Source organism: Lissotriton helveticus, chromosome 2_1, assembly GCF_964261635.1.
Source record: "Lissotriton helveticus chromosome 2_1, aLisHel1.1, whole genome shotgun sequence".
NCBI classification, from domain to species: domain Eukaryota; kingdom Metazoa; phylum Chordata; class Amphibia; order Caudata; family Salamandridae; genus Lissotriton; species Lissotriton helveticus.
In genome coordinates this window covers 1385725609-1385742720 of record NC_136059.1, presented here as the reverse complement: position 1 = coordinate 1385742720, position 17112 = coordinate 1385725609, and the positions used below count along the sequence as shown (strand labels likewise).

General features: G+C 48.6%; 1 protein-coding gene across 1 annotated transcript in view; it reads left to right on the top strand.

The window, feature by feature from the left end:
- The window catches only part of TSTD2 (thiosulfate sulfurtransferase like domain containing 2), a 232568-nt gene that overhangs the window by 166692 nt on the left and 48764 nt on the right, over window positions 1-17112 (top strand). The window lies entirely within an intron of this gene.

Genomic DNA, 17112 nt, shown 5'->3' with positions numbered 1-17112 from the left:
GTGGTCGTTTATTTCATAAAAAGTGCGAAAAGCGCAATAAAATTATGTCGAGACTTCAGTGTGAGCGAGTGTCATAAGTGTTGGGCTTCCAACTTTCAATAATCATGATGTGCAAAACTCAAACAACAATTCATTGTCCGAATGTTCAATTAATACCCATCTGATGTCAATTTACCGTCTGAACACATAATCAGTACCCATCCAATATCAATTCATTGTCGAACCTATAACCAGTACCCATCCCATATCAATTCATTTCCCGAACTGACAGTACACATCTTGAATCCCTTAATTGTCCGAACACGTAATCAGTGCACATCCTATATCAATTCATGCGGTTAAAAAAACCCTTCATACATAACTCATGACACCAGGGCCAAACAATCGGGGTACAACAAGGAGTTGAAAGTTTCATTTGCATCGGCGCCATTTTGAGTGCAGTCAGGCAGAACCAGGCATAGTCGAAATGTCTATTAACTCGTGGTTGGCCCAGAGCTTCCTTTGGCAGTCCAAAAGTTCCGTTAAAGGGCAAAAGAATGGATCGGTGGTTCGAACCATCAGTCAAAAAGGGGAGGGAGGCAACAATGTTCCTACCGGGTCATACTGTGCTTTCACCGGAACTGATCCGAACTGTGGTCTGCAGGATTCTAGTCATTCAAACAGAGGCTGGCGCCAGCATGGGAGCGCCGACGTCCTGCGGCTACATTTCCATCGTTCCGTGGGCAATCATGGCAGTCACTCCCCATCGGGGGTATTTGCGGGAGTCGGGGACTCCCGCGGCTCCTCTAGAATCTTCAAGGTTGTGGAGAACTATGACGGTGGAGTCAACAAGTGACCGGGCCATTCCTTCATGCTGGGCCCGCTCTTGCCAGGTCGATCGCCATTTTGAGAGTTCGGCAGCTACCGGCGATCGCGGGGTCAAATGAGCGGACGGGCTCCCACCTGCCGGGCGAGGCGTTGCAGCATCGCCACAGTGGAAGAACCCTTTTCCGGGCGCCTGGAGCGCTGAGGGTGCAGTTGGGAAGCCTCCACCTGGGGAGGCGGGAGAGGCCTGTTCGCACCGTCTCTCCCTCCCAGTGCACCCCACGGTGTCTCGTTTGACATTTGTTATGGCCGGACCAGGCGATGAGGACGGGGGGGTCGGAGGCATGTGCAAGACATCCCCCCCAGTGTTGTCGCAGCCATTATAAAAGAAAGAAGTGGTGTCTGGCGTGTTGTCGCTGCCGTCACGAAGGAGAAAAGAAAAAAATGTCCCGTCCGTCTTTGGGCCGGGCTTCCGGTGGATGTCGGCCGGACGCCCCTTGCTCTGGCCCCATGACCGGGTTCCTTGGTTTATCGGCTGCAGCCGGATCCCGTCGGCCCCGGCCCCCGGTCGTTGGTGGCCGGGCCGGGAGAGAATGTGGCGGGACTACCTGCAACTCTCAAGGGCCACCGCGGCCGGACTGGGAGAGAGAGGGGAGGGTCGAGGACATTCCCCCCCTGCAACTCTCCGGTGTTGTCAAGGCAATCCCCTGGCCGGGTCCCGCTGGCCTCGGCCTCTCCTCCGGCTACACCCTACGTTAGGATCTCCTGGCCAACTGTTGGCAGCAGGACCCGCCTTATATGGGTTGCTTTCGGCTGGGCGTGGCCGCAACCCTGCTCCACTTTGGAAGGTTCCAGAGTGGGGGCGGATGTTCTGTTGACTTGCATTTTCCCCAGTTTATCGTTCTTATTGTTTTCAGGTTTCTCATTACGGGTTACTAAATAGGTTTTACCATTAAGTATTGTTATCGTTTTCCTTGTTCGTTATTTAATAAAAAGTTCACTTTTCATCAGTGGCCTACTGAATTCGTTTTCCTATTCCCTTCTTTCCAGGTTGTTTCATGCTAAAGTTTTTCTGTTAACAGGTTACAGTGATCACTTCGTTATTATTGTATATGTCCTTTTTACTAGGGGTGTTCTCTGGTCAGGCCAGGTGACCTACCTCCAGTAAATGGTCCGGGTGAGACTGGCGTATCAGTCAGTGGGGAGTAGATAGGTATGACAGTTTACAACGGGGGACAAAGGTCCGCATTACCTACCCTTCACTACTTGCAAAGACTAGAGTATGGTGACTTCTGTGCTTGTTTGCAAAAATAGAGAATACCTCCAAAAAGAACCAATTCCAAACAGTCAATGTTTGGACAAACAATCAATCAATGAGGAACGAAATAGGTACGACGTATTAAAGGTTTGCGTTACCCACCCTTCGCTCTCTGCAAAGGGAGAGAGAATATTCCTATTCTTCCCCGTTTGCAGGCAGAGAAGATTCCTAAGAGAACCAACTTCGAACAATTCAATGCTCGATTCAATCAATCAATCAATGGGGAGAAAAAAAATAGGCACGACGTGTTAAAGTTTTGCGTTGCCTACCCTTCACTATCTGCAAAGATTAAACAGAGTATGGCGATTCTGTGTTTGTTTGCAAATAGAGAATCTCCCAGAAGCAATCAATAGGCAATACTAGTATTTTCAAACAATCAATCAATCAATCAATTTCGCAATTTGTCGTGTGTCACGACCTTACCCGGACCGGACCATGTGGGCAGTTCTTCGCCTTCCTTTTTCCAGCGCCCGATCGTTCTCTTTCTCCATGTTTTTACCGCAGCATTCCTGTGGGATTCCAGTCAGGACAATAGGTCACTTGAGAGAGGTCCGTTCGGAATCGGTGAAGCTCATTCAATCGGCAGCCGGACGAGGGCCCTCCCAAGGCAGGTATACTCCAATCATTTAGATGTTCACCCCATCGTCTGGACCTCTCTTACCGGACCTTATGTCGCTGATGGGCCCCACGTTGGGCGCCAATTGTAAAAAGGGTCAGCCCCGATTGCACCCGATGCCCAGGCTGCTGGTGCAGGGCGACTCTTTGTTTCCTTCTTGAGTAGTTACCAAATAAAGAGACGGGCACTGGAAGTAGGAAGACAAGGAAAAAGGTTTATTACTCATGAGGAGAGCATGTCCTTTGGGACACTCGCATGGTGTCTTCGGGAGGTGCTCTAACAAGTTTCTCTGAGGCTTCGTCTTTTATACACAGGTTTATGGCACACAGGCATCCTTTATTACAATCAACACATTGTATAGTATGGAGGTATTCCAACACGTGGCTACAGTAGGGCCCTTATTCTCCATGCAATAGGAGGGGGCTATCATGCGGCTGAGTGTTCTGCTGATTCCATTGGAATGTGTGTGCCTGATCGAGTCTCAGGGGGTGGGGGTGGTCATGATCAATAGTAGCTTCTTTCAAGAGAGATGAGTGCATACAGTGGTGGGCAATAAACTGTATCCTCGGGCTAAGGGATGACCAGCGGTCTGTGCAGACATTCGGGCTCAGAGGAAGAGGTCATCAAAGGAGGGGTATTCATGGAGGGACAGGAGGTGTTGGTCAGGCGCGGGGTGCGATTCTTAGGGACAGGGTCATGCGGGAGGGGTGGGCTCATGACTCGCGCATGAGAGAGCGGGGGCAGTCAGGGTGCATGGGGAATGCTTGCAGGGTCAGGGAAGGGGCGCTGGCGATCGACCGCAAACTGAGAGACCATGGTACCTAAAATGGCTGTCGTGTACGTGTGTGCATGGGTCTATGCTAGTGGGACAACACAGTCAGAGTTTTAGCGATACCCATTCTGTTTACACCAAGGGGTACTGTGAACATAAACGAACGCCGCTTATGTACATACACATTGCTATTTTTAACAGCAGGCGATTGCAAACTCACAAAGCACCTGGGAATACGTTTCTGTATCTGGGGGGAGCTGCCCTTGTTATTTCTTGCCTCTGTTCCCTGCTGCTGTTCGTTTTTTTTCTTGCCTCTGTGTGGCTCTGTGTGTGTGTGACTCTGTGTGAGGGTGGCTCTGTCTGTGTGAGGGTGGCTCTGTCTGTGTGAGGGGGGCTCTGTGTGTGTGTGTGTGGGTGGCTCTGTGTGTGGGTGGCTCTATGTGAATGACTGTGGGTGGCTCTGTGTGGGTGGCTCTGTATGTGTGTGTGGGTGGCTTTGTGTGTGGCTCTGTGTGTGGGTGCAAATGCAATAGGTCTCGCATTTGCGAGAGAGTAAGCTATTGGCATTGTAAATGACAATGCCATTTATTTATATGTTTTAAAAACAAAAACATAAATAAAAAATGTCCTGAGCAATGCCAATAGCTCTAACTTTAACAATGCCGAGACCATTGCATTGTAAATGCTTGTTTTACTGGTTTTACTATTTTTATAGCGCTCCTGCAATCAGAGAACTAGCAGGGTGCCTTGGAGTTGAACAACAGATGCATACTGTACCAACAACAGAGATCTAGGATTGACAAGTTAGGGTCTTGGGGATAAATACAAATGCATTTGTATTTCAGACTAAACTGAAAGAGATTGGCATGTAGGTGTTGGCAGGACAACGAGAGAGAAAGAGAGAGAGAGAGAGACAGACAGATCTGCGGAAGAGGTTTAACATTTTTCAGGGACTGGATATGCAAATTTGTTGCTTTTGCAATTCGTAGGTTTCACAATGTCTAGGACCTTTTGAATTTATTGCGATTATACATAAATTATGAACTAACCAATAGGGGCTTTCGGCCAGCCTTTTTCTTCTGTTGCTCTTTTGTTGTATTATTCACATTTTTCAACTGTCCACAAAAGCATGCGACCTGGGACAGTGTGTCAACCCGCTTTAGCTGTTGGCTAATTTCATTGTGAGTGACGGCAGTCTGCTCATTCACCAGTTACACGTTCACAAGCAAAGCATTTCCCTTCAGGCCTAAGAGCAGGTCATGTCTGCCTTTTAAAAACCAATCCTTGTTTTTATTCGGAAATAAATCAAGAGAAATCTAGAGTGAATACAGAACGCCAATGCAGAAGCTAGGGAAGGGCAGAAGTCAGTTACTTTAGTTAGTCAAGGAGCCCTGGATCAAATTTGCTCACGTGTTTTAGGGAATCAGAAAAGGGGTTTGGTTTTATAGGGAGTTCGCCTCCGAACTTGGTAGCTTTGCAAGAAGGGAGGTTGGTGAGGGCAATGTGTAGGGTAATGTTTTTTATGCAAGATGATTTTAAATATATTTACAGTTCAAATAAAGCGTTTATTAAGCAATAAGAGGTGCCAATATAATATACATAAGTGATACAGGAAAGAAGCAAAACCAGCTAGAAAAACATTGCATAAATAACAAAAGGTACACTGGTTATGGAGATAGGATGAGGCTATACAATAAAGAAAAAAGAAAACAGTAGTAAAATCTGTTAGACAAGAAAATACTTAAGAACAATAAGGTCAATCAGGGAGGTTTGGAGACTTCTTGCTGAATGGGTGATAAATGAAATGAATTTTTAGCACAAGCATCAAGGTACAATGTTATAGGGAGCCGTAAATTAGTGCGTTTCAGTGCCATATGAGGAGGAAAAACAAAGGCAGTATCTAACCTATGGTTGTGACAAACGTTATACCACCATGCTTTAACCGATATATTCGTAAAATTCTTCCAATTAGCAGTAATTTGTTGGAATGCAACCGCTATCAGTAAATCAATGGTTCGCGCATCAAAAGTAACATGATCCCAACAAGGGGAGAGACTACCTAAAAAAATGTGAATAAAAGAAAAAGGGATTTGAGTGTGGAAAATATCATTAATTTGGGCCCAAATTTGCTTCCAGAAGTCATGAACGATTGTGCAAGAGAACAGCATGTGGAATAAAGTGGCAGTGGGTGTAGAACAAGACCAACAGAAGTCAGGGACAGAGGAAAATCTCTTATTAAGCAAGTGCGGTGTAAAAAGAAGTCGTTTATAAATGAAAAATAGTGTCTGTGTTAAAGTGGCAGATCTAGAGGATTTGCGAATCTTGACCCACAACCTCTATCCCACAGAGAAATAGGCCAAGAGGTAGCAAAGTCACATTCCCATTGCTCCTCTACCTTAGACCTTGGATGAGGAGAGGGTGTGGAACGAAGAAATGCGTAGATGAGAGACGCCTTAGAAGAAACAGCCAAAAAAGAGTGAAGTTGTGAGGTGGGGTTAGGAGACGAAGAATGATTGTGAGAATGCTGGATCTGGGTGTAAGTAGACATGACCACTTCATTAAGTATAAGATAATTACGAGCAAAGGAAGCAGGAAAATCAAAAGAGTGGCGTAATGTTGAAAAAGATAAAAAAGTGGATTAAGAAAAAAGTTGAGAAAACCAAATTAAACCCTTCTGCCTCCAAGATTTCCAATAAAAAGGTTTGTTATTGATAAGGAGATTTTTATTGTGCCAAATGGTAGTGGATAAAAAATCAGCAACAGAGGAGGAAGGGGTCGGGGAGGAGGCTAGGAGTAGCTTGACTGTGAATTTATGTATGGGGATGGATGGTAACTGTGGTTTACGAGAGAAAGATAGATATTCAGCAAAAGTAAAGGGAGAGAGAGAGAGACGTTCTACAGTAACCCACAAAGGATAGGGTTCATCAGGGTCTCGCAGCCAAAAGGAGGCCTGGCGTAAAAGGAAAGCCTTGTGATAGGTCGGAAAGTAAGGAAAATTGACACCTCCCTCAGATTAAGGACGTGTCAATCTGAGGAGAGACATACGGGGTTTTTTGCCTGACCAGAGGAAAGAATGGCGTTGATCTTCCTAAAGAACTTCGTGGAAATAGGAACAGGAATATTAGAAATAGTGTACAGAACGATGGGGGATTACATAATTTTAATAGTATCAAGGCGTCCCCACCAAGAAAGATAGAGTGGATGCCATTTGGTGGTGAGATCGGATAGTTTCTGGATACATTTGTTGAGACAAAGTGAGACCGTATCTGTGATGGAGGGAGTGATGTGTAAACCTAAGTATTTTATGTGAGAGGAGCTCCAAGTGAAATTAGAATCAACAAAATCAGGTTTGAAGGTATATTTCGTAAGGGGTAAAATTTCGCACTTGTCATTGTTCAACTTATATCCAGAAATCTGCGAGTACTCACGAACTTCAGCAAGGAAGGCAGGAATAGAGACAGTAGGATTGGAGATAAAAAGCAAAATGTCATCTGCGTAAGCAGCAAGTTTAATGTGAGAGTGTGATGTCTGAAAACCGTGTATGTCAGGGTTTTGCCTGAGTTTGGAGAGGAAGGGTTCCAAAGCTAAATTAAAGAGAAAAGGGGATAAAGGGCAACCTTGCCGGACACCTCTACCCAACTCAAAAAGGAGGAGACCAGACCATTTGCACAAACCGCTGCTCTGGGATTGGAATAAAGAAAGGAAATTAAGGACACAAATTTGGGGCCAAAACCGAACCATTTGAGGGCAGAGAAAAGATAGGTCCACTCTACCCTATCAAACACCTTCTCTGCGTCTAGGGCAATAGCCGCCAGAGAATCTTGAAAGCGTGGGGATTTAGACAAAACATTAAAAAGAAGTCTAGTATTATCAGTTATAAAACGTCCCTTAACAAAACCAGATTGCTCGGGCCAAGTAATTCAGGTAAAAAGGGGTCTAACCGAGCTGCAAGGGATTTGGCATAAATCTTATTGTGGGACACCCCCGCGCCGCACGGCCACCAGCTGCTGCGTGTGCCCCCTGCCGCCCTCTGCCTCGCTGCTGCCTCGTTGCCGGCTCCCGCCGCTGCGAGTGGTTTTTGTATTATTTTGACGGTGATTTGTGCTTGTCTGTGTTAACTTGTTTTTCCCTGCTTTTGCGTGCATTTGTGCCTGTTTGTACTACATTGTATTCTCCTCCGTGTTGCCCTCCTTCCTTGTTGTCCGCCTACCGCCTACCTCGACGCCCCCCGCCCTCCCTTCCCGCCACCGCCGCTTGGCCCCGCCCCTTTTTGCCTTCTGTAACCCTCCCCGCTCCCGCCTCCCAGCTGCTCCGCCCACCCGCGCACTTGGCCTTAAATGGCGACCGTGCGACGCAGGTGAGTGTGACCCACTTGTGGGACACCCCCGCGCCGCACGGCCACCAGCTGCTGCGTGTGCCCCCTGCCGCCCTCTGCCTCGCTGCTGCCTCGTTGCCGGCTCCCGCCGCTGCGAGTGGTTTTTGTATTATTTTGACGGTGATTTGTGCTTGTCTGTGTTAACTTGTTTTTCCCTGCTTTTGCGTGCATTTGTGCCTGTTTGTACTACATTGTATTCTCCTCCGTGTTGCCCTCCTTCCTTGTTGTCCGCCTACCGCCTACCTCGACGCCCCCCGCCCTCCCTTCCCGCCACCGCCGCTTGGCCCCGCCCCTTTTTGCCTTCTGTAACCCTCCCCGCTCCCGCCTCCCAGCTGCTCCGCCCACCCGCGCACTTGGCCTTAAATGGCGACCGTGCGAGCGCGCAGCGGTCACGCGCAGCGGGCGCGCCGATTGTGCGCCGAAGGCGCGCCAAAGGTAAGCCCGTCTGCGCCCGTCCGCGACCGGATCGCGACCAGCGCCAGGACCCCTGGACCGCGAGGACCCCGACCGCGACCGACCCGCCTGACGTACTCCGCCGCTACCCTCATCGCACTCAACACCGGCCGACTTCCTGACTGCCACCAAGCCACCCCACGACGCACCCACGGACCTTTCAGCTGCCACGCCTGCAAGTTCACCTGCATCCGGACCCGCCTCGCACCGGCACCCGCCAAGTCAATCACCAGCAGCACCCACCTCAAGTGCATCCTGCTCAACACCCGCTCCATCCACAGACACGCCATCGAACTCTGGAACCTCCTAGATGCCACAGCCCCTGATGTTGCCTTCCTCACGGAGACCTGGATGAACGCCTCGTCAGCTCCTGACATCGCCATCGCTATCCCAGAGGGCTACAAGATCGTCCGGAGGGATCGAAACGCCAACCAGATGGGAGGAGGCATCGCCATCATCCACAGGAGCACCATCCGTCTCACGACCAGCACCGACAACACTCCGACCAGCGCCGAACACCTGCATTTCCAGATCCACACCAACCCGAACACCACCCTCAGAGGCACCCTGATCTACCGACCCCCTGGACCACGCACGCAATTCAGCGAGGACATCGCCGACTTCGTCAGCCCGCATGCCCTCCCATCCGCCGACTACATCCTCCTGGGAGACCTCAACTTCCATCTAGACAACAACAACGACCGCAACACCAGCACCCTGCTCGACAACCTCGCCAACCTGGGACTCAAGCAACTGGTGTCCACCCCCACCCACCTCGCCGGACACACACTCGACGCCGTCTTCTCATCCAGCAAAGACGTCACCTTCAGCCACACCACTGAGCTTCAATGGACGGACCACAGCTGCGTCCACTTCACCTTCAAGAGAACAACGACCCACCAACACCAGCAACAGGCCGCCCGCAGAAGCTGGAACAAGATCACGGCAGACCAGCTCGCCACCTCCCTGGGCCAGCACCCTCCTGCCAGCTCAGCGAACCCCAGCCAGGCCGCCGACAACCTCACGAAGTGGATCAGCAACTGCGCGGACGAACTCGCCCCACTGAGGACCCCGCCCAGCAGACCCGGCAGCAAGAAGGCCCCATGGTTCACCGACGAACTCAAGAGCTCCAAGAAGAACTGCCGAGCCCTCGAGAAAGTCTGGAGAAGGGAACCGACACCGGACAACAGGACCTCCTTCAAACTTGCCACCCGGAAACACCACCAGCTGATCCGCGCCGCCAAGAAAACAGCATTCAAGGACCGGTTGGACAACAACGCACACAACTGCAAGGAACTCTTCAACATCGTGAAAGAGCTCTCCAACCCCAGCGCAGGTAACAACGACATCACCCCATCGCAAGACCTCTGCAACTCCCTCGCTTCATACTTCCACAACAAGATCGCGGACATACACAACAGCTTCAACAACCAACCAACGCACACCAGGACCGAACAACCACCCCCCACCACCACCCTCCACGCCTGGACCCCGATCAGCACCGAAGACACCATCCGCACGATGAACTCCATCCACTCCGGATCACCGACCGACCCCTGCCCTCACCACGTCTTCAACAAGGCCGACGCTGTCATCGCACCCCACCTGCGAGACATCATCAACACATCCTTCGACACCACCATCTTCCCTGAGAGCTGGAAACACGCCGAACTCAGCGCTCTACTCAAGAAACCAACAGCGGACCCCACCGACCTCAAGAATTACCGACCCATCTCGCTCCTCCCGTTTCCAGCCAAGGTCATCGAGAAGACCGTCAACAAGCAGATGGCCGCCTTCCTCGAGACGAACGGATCCCTCGACCCCTCACAGTCCGGCTTCCGTGCCAACCACAGCACCGAGACCGCCCTCATCGCCGCCACCGATGACATCCGAGCCCTGATGGACAAGGGAGAAACAGCGGCCCTCATCCTCCTAGACCTCTCCGCGGCTTTCGACACGGTCTGCCACCGCACCCTAGTACAGCGTCTCAACAACGCCGGAATCCAGGGGAAGGCACTGGAATGGATCATCTCCTTCCTCGACGGAAGAACACAGAGAGTTCGCCTACCACCGTACAAGTCAGAGGCCTCCGAAGTCATCTGCGGCGTCCCCCAAGGATCATCTCTGAGCCCCACCCTCTTCAACGTCTACATGAGCCCCCTCGCGGCCATCGTACGCAAACACAACCTCAGCATAATCTCCTACGCCGACGATACCCAGCTGATCCTCTCCCTGACCAACGACCCCGCCGCCGCCAGAGCCAACCTGCACGAAGGGATGAAAGAGGTAGCCGAGTGGATGACGACCAGCCGCCTGAAACTGAACTCGGACAAGACGGAGGTCCTCATCCTGGGCTCCTCGCCCTCCGCCTGGGACAACTCCTGGTGGCCCCCCGCCCTGGGCACCGCACCCAAACCGACAGACCATGCACGCAACCTGGGTTTCATCCTGGACGCCTCCCTCTCCATGACCAGGCAAGTCAACAACGTCTCCTCGGCGTGCTTCAACATCCTACGCATGCTACGGAAGATCTTCTGGTGGATCCCCACCGAGACCAGGAAGACCGTCACCCAGGCCCTCGTCACCAGCCGACTGGACTACGGCAACGCCCTCTACGCCGGTACCACCGCCAAGCTCCAGAAGAGACTCCAGCGGATCCAGAACGCCTCAGCCAGACTCATCCTCGACATCCCACGAACCAGCCACATCTCCGGGCACCTGAGAGACCTTCACTGGCTCCCCGTCAACAAAAGAATCACCTTCCGCCTCCTCACCCACGCACACAAAGCCCTACACGACCAAGGCCCGAGCTACCTCAACAGCCGAGTCAACTTCTACGCTCCCAAACGCCACCTCCGATCAGCCAACCACGCCCTCGCCGCCGTCCCCCGCATCCGAAGAGCGACTACAGGAGGAAGGTCCCTCTCCCACCTGGCCGCCAAGACCTGGAACTCCCTCCCTCCCGACCTGCGCCTGACCCAGGACCACCTCTCCTTCAGGAAGAAGCTGAAGACCTGGCTGTTCGAGCAGTAGCGGCACCCCCCCCCCCCCCCAGCGCCTTGAGACCCTACGGGTAGGTAGCGCGCTTTATAAGTGTCAATGATTGATTGATAATCAATGTTGACAAGGGAAATTGGTCTATAGTTTTTACAGTATCGAGAATCTTTGCCTTTCTTAGGGATTATACAAATATGAGCTTCAGCAAAGGTACCTGAAGAGCTACCAAGGGTAACAAAAGAATCTATAAGAGAGTGTAATTTGGGCATTAGCAATTTGGAAAAATGAAGATAAAACTCAACAGTAAAACCATCAGGCCCTGGAGCTTTTTCTTTTTTGAGAGAATTAAGGGCGGAGAGTAATTTTTGCTGGGAGATGTCCAATTCCAAAGAGGTTAAGTCAATGGGAAAATGGTCTGGTTGACGAATGGTAGAGAAAAAATCAGAGAGAGATTGAGGGGTAGGATGAGTTTCAGAGGAATAGAGGGTAGAGTAGAAGCGAGAAAATTCATCAAGGATATCGGTGTCTTTATGTCTAAGGACAACATTGTCATCAAGTACAGATTCAATATTTAATTTGTTATGTTTGATTTTCAAATAATTAGCTAGAATTTTCCCTGCATTGTTTTTCCCACCATAAAATTTCGAACTAGATTTCAATAAGTAGAGAGAAGCATCCTCTGTAGATTGTTTGTTAAATTTCAACTTGGCGTCAATAAGCGCTGTCAAGCTTTCCTTTGAGTGAGAGGTATAATAGGAGTGCTCCAGACCCTTGATTTTGTGGAGAAGGTCATTAGTGTATTTATGTGCGATCTTCCGCTTCTTAGCCACATAACGGATGATAAAATCCCTAGCTGTGGCCTTGAATGCATCCCAAACAGTGTGAGTAGGAATAGAAGGGGTGTCATTGAAGGTAAAATATTCATTAAAAAATTCAGTAAAAGAGGTGGTAAATTTGGGATCTAAAAGTAAAGAATTATTGAAACGCCACCTCTTTGGTCCAATAACTTTGGGTAGGATATCAATATCAATAGAGACTGGAGCGTGGTCAGATAATAGAATAGGGCCAATTTCTGCATGAGTAAGGGACTGTGCAAGTTGATGGGATACAAAAATATAATCAATACGTGATTGGTAATGGTGGGAGGGAGAGTAAAAGGTAAACTCTTTGGCCGTTGGGTTGCATAGACGCCAAGCATCAGTAAGTTTATGCTGTGAGACTGCGTGAGTAAAGAGTTTATGAGGTTTGTTTGGAATGAAAGAAGCTTTGGCGTTTCGGTCCAAAAATGGGTCAAGAGGCTGATTACAGTCCCCCGCCATAATGAAATTCTCATCAACGAGACTAGTGATGCGAGTAGCCATCTCGTGCCAAAAAGTTGGATGACCGCCTGTGGGGGCATAAACATTGAAAAGGGAGAGTGGAACACCCCTCAAGGAAAGCTTGACATATGACCATCTACCATCAGAATCTGACTCAGTATCCAAGATGGAGTAAGTAAGAGATTTACGGATAAGAATAGCGACACCATTCCGCTTACCATCTCCGGGAGCAAAACACACCTCTCCCACCCAACATCTTTTAAGCTTAACAGATTCCGCTTCCGATAAATGAGTCTCTTGCAAAAAGGCGAAATCCACATTCAATTTAGCAAGGTGAGAAATAATTTGTTGTCTCTTAATGGGAGAGTTAAGACCTTTAACGTGCCATGAAACAATACGTACTGACATTAAAAAGAGATGAAAAAAGGAAAGCAACTACAATGAGAGAAAACCTCAAAGCAAAGAAAAACACGTAAAGATGAATGAAGGAGAAGCAAAGGAGATGATGAAATAGGAAATAGGTGAACAGAGAGAAATTGAAAATAGAAGAGAAAAAGTGACACCTTTAACCACTTCAGCGCTAATGACAAGGGTAACTCGTCATGGACTTTCCATTGATTTCAATGGAAAGTCAATGGAACACCTCGCACACCCTTAGCAGCCAAGTGGTTAAGAAGAGAACAAGTAGAAAGGGTAATAGGGAAGAGGAAATAAGGACAGAAACAAAAGTTAACATTTCAATAAGGGAAGGAAACGTACTTACAGGTAGGGGAGGTGAGGGATCACAAGCAGGAAAGGAAACCAAACGTAAGAGGAGGGGGGTAGAACCAACTAGAGAAGCCAAGACGGTCAGGGCTCGCGAGCCGCCCGGCTGGGGAAACACGGAACATGGTGTATGATCTGTGGAAACAAGAGGAAAGCGTTAGGAGAAAAGACAGGAAGAGAATCAAAAAACCACGCGGAGGTCATACAGTGTCCTCTGGAAGATGTAGAAGTTTAGGAAGAAAGGACTTAAAGAAAGTAATGGGGTCACTCCCCTCACAACCCTCCACCAGGCCGTAGATGCGCAGATTATTGCGTCGGTTTCTGTTCTCAAGGTCCTCAACCTGCTTTTGAAGAGAAGAGATCTGGGAGTGCATATGTGAAGTCTTAGCAGAGGACTCCTGAAGAGAAGAAACACTGTGTTCCACCGACGCGACTCTTGCTTCCATTTGTGTCCAGTTGTCAGTGAGAACCTGCAATTTAGCATTAGTCTCTTCCATAAAAGGGCGGAGTGCCCTTATCTCCTCCAATAACAACTCAATAGATGCAGATGGAGTGGAAGCAGATGGTGAGGGGGGGTCCTTTTTTAGTCGTTTAACTGTAGTCTTCCCGTTGGGCTGAGTAAGGGGTTCCATGGCCGGCTTCGACATATGAACAGGAGGTTCTTTTGAAGCTTCCAACTGGGCCAATGCTGAAAAAACCTTTGAATTTTTGATGAAAGTGCGCTTTGAGGTTTTGCTGGCGCAACTTGTTGTAAGTCTGCCCATAGGGTGATCAATCTTTACCAGGAGCACGACTAGGCGGCGTGCAAAAAGAAAGAAAAAGACCTCTTATCTTCCAGAATGAGTAGTCAGCATTAGAAAAATAAATAAATATCACAGCAGTGAAGGATTAGATCCAAGCTTCACATGCAGAGCAAAAATGGCAAGATCAATAATCAGAAGCAAGGGCTGCTGAGGGCTGAGGAAGAAAAAAGCAGCAAGAAGGTGTGAGCCTCTGACAGGCAAGACCTAGAAACCGCAAGTGACATATTATGCTGTAAATAAGCACAAAGAAATTAGCTGCCATGCAAGGGAGCAACCAAACAATCTATTCAGCAGAGCCGCAATCAGTCTGTAATGCTTAGAAGAGGCGAAGGAGGCAACTAGGTGAAACTGCGCAGGCATAAATGACTGAATAAGCCAAAAGGTGTTGAAGTAACAAAATGGCCGCTCATGTGGAAAAGGAAAAAATGCAGCGTTAAAACACAAGTGGAAGGTTGTGCGGAACAAGAAAGTCATTTAGCAATAGTAAAATGGCCCACTGTGAGGAAAGAAGAAGGCATCAGGCAGTCCGAGGATTTGTTGAGAGCGACGATGTTCCACCTGTGGGGATCGTCACACGGAGGAGCTGCACAAAATGGCGGCCGCGGCCGTCATGAAGCGGCGTCCTGGAGAGCGTCGCTCAAAAAAGAGAGCAAGCGACCAGAAAGGCTCCCGCAAAAGGTCATATCCTCCTCTGGAGACCTTCCGATGTCGAAATCCTCCGTCCGTGGGATAGGAAACCAACGCGGTCCGCTAGTGCGCCCCAGCCGCGACGGAGCGCTCATGCCAGCACCGCCATCTCCTCCGGGTGCTAAGCCACGCCCCCTTTAAATATATTTACGTGTCCTCCGTATATGGGTGTTCGGAGGGTCCCAATCACTTGCAATGACAACTTTACAGTCCTGATGTGCAGATTAAACAAAGTTGGTGCCAGGATGAAGCCTTGAGGTACGCTGCAGAGCACTGCAGGCCTATCTCAACAGTGGCTGTCGATCTTTACCAACTCAGAAGACTTGGCTTGAAACGAGCTAAAGCAACTCAAATCTTTGGCACACAAACTCAAGTGGCATTGCAAGGTAGCAACCAATCTTCTATGATAAACTGTTTTGAATGCCTCTATGAGGTGCAAGAGGGATGAGGTGACAGGAGTTTCCCCTCCCCTATCCAGGATGCGATGCACATCATCTAGAAATTTGTAGTGAAGCCGCCTCAGAAACCAGACTCTTAGTGAGCCGGACGCTGCTTTTTGTTACGAAACCTGTGAGCTTAATGTACACTAATTTCGAACCTGGTTATGTTGGAGACCTGTTTATTTTTCAAAAGAATATTGGTCCCTACCAGCTCCATAATTAAATATGGCACCCTCTCTTAATGTTGATGCTTCTCTCATGTACATGCGGAGAGCATCGTCAAGGTCAAAGTGCAAGCTGCATGTGTGTTCTTGTTGCTATTTAGCCTTTCTTCTCTTACTGTCTCCCAGGCAAACCTTGGGTGCCGGGAGTCATTGCCTGTGCCGATGCAGAACCCATCCATGTTACATTGCTGTGCAGCTTCAAAGGCAGTGGGCATAGTTTGTGAGGGGGTGGGGAGACAGCCAAGATTGTTTTAGTTCTCTTTCTTGTAAGGCATTACTAAATCCAAATCCGGAGCAGGATTTGGGATTTGAACTATTGACAGGCAAGGGAACAGTGATAAAAGAACAGAGACAGAGAGAGGCATAGGGACAGAGACAGTGGGAGAGTAGGAGAAAGTAGTAGTGACAAAGAAAGACTTTGAAATACAACTCTTTGGGGATAGACACAGAGGAAGAGAAAAAGTGTGACAAGGACATACGACTGGAGAAACGGAAAAGGAAATGAAACAGAAAAAACCACCATGTACCTACATCCACACCAGCACACCTACCCACACACCCCAGCGTTATACATCCATAAACTGACCATCTGAGATCTACACAATCAACATCATAAGGTCACATACTCGTGCCATTTGGCAACACCCCCATTAGATGACCACACGCGCAACATAAAATGCTATATGCCCTCATTATATGCCCACAGACCCACCATCCTTTACCCACATACTCAGCATATGTGAACACACCCACCATCACACTGCCACACGCCCACTATCATATATGACGGCACAACTATCATACGCCCCGTAGCCAGCATTTTAGAGCCTTATATCCAGCATCAGAAGACCACACGCCCTTCTTCATAATGCCACACACCCTCATTCACATTGTTTATATTCTTTCTTGTCATTTGTAAAGTGCTCCACTCCCTCCATAAATACATAATTAAATCAAACAAAAACGGCAATATATATATTGACATGCCAGCTGCCATCAGTAGCCCAGAAGTTGTGCATTTGCTGCATTGTATCTGGAGTTCATATGACAAGGGAACATGTGCCATTGTAGGCAACCACCTGGCCTAAGCTTTAAGCATATTTTAAGTATCCTGCCACAAACGAGTGCCTCTAATTTTCTTGAATTAGACAATGAGGGAAGCTGTTCTATCACAACCCACCTTCAATTAATTTAGATTGACAAGACCGAATATGCATCTCGGGGTGCTAGATATCTCTAAGAAATTCAAACAGAGAACTTCATGGGCATGTTTCACAAAGAGTTCATATTCCATAATGTGTATATCATGTATTGTGTAGTGTAAGAAAACTGTGCCAGAGCACCATCAAGTTTCACCTGTTTTAAGGTGCAGCTGCAAGAGAATTATTACGCATTTTTTTAAAGGGTAATAAAACAGTTTATTAAAAGGTCTCTTTATAGAATATCCGCCAGTTTCGAAACCTGTATATTCATGGTTAAATTATAAACTGGGAAACTGTAGTCACAAGTAAGTAACAATGTCTTCTCCTGGTGCCAATT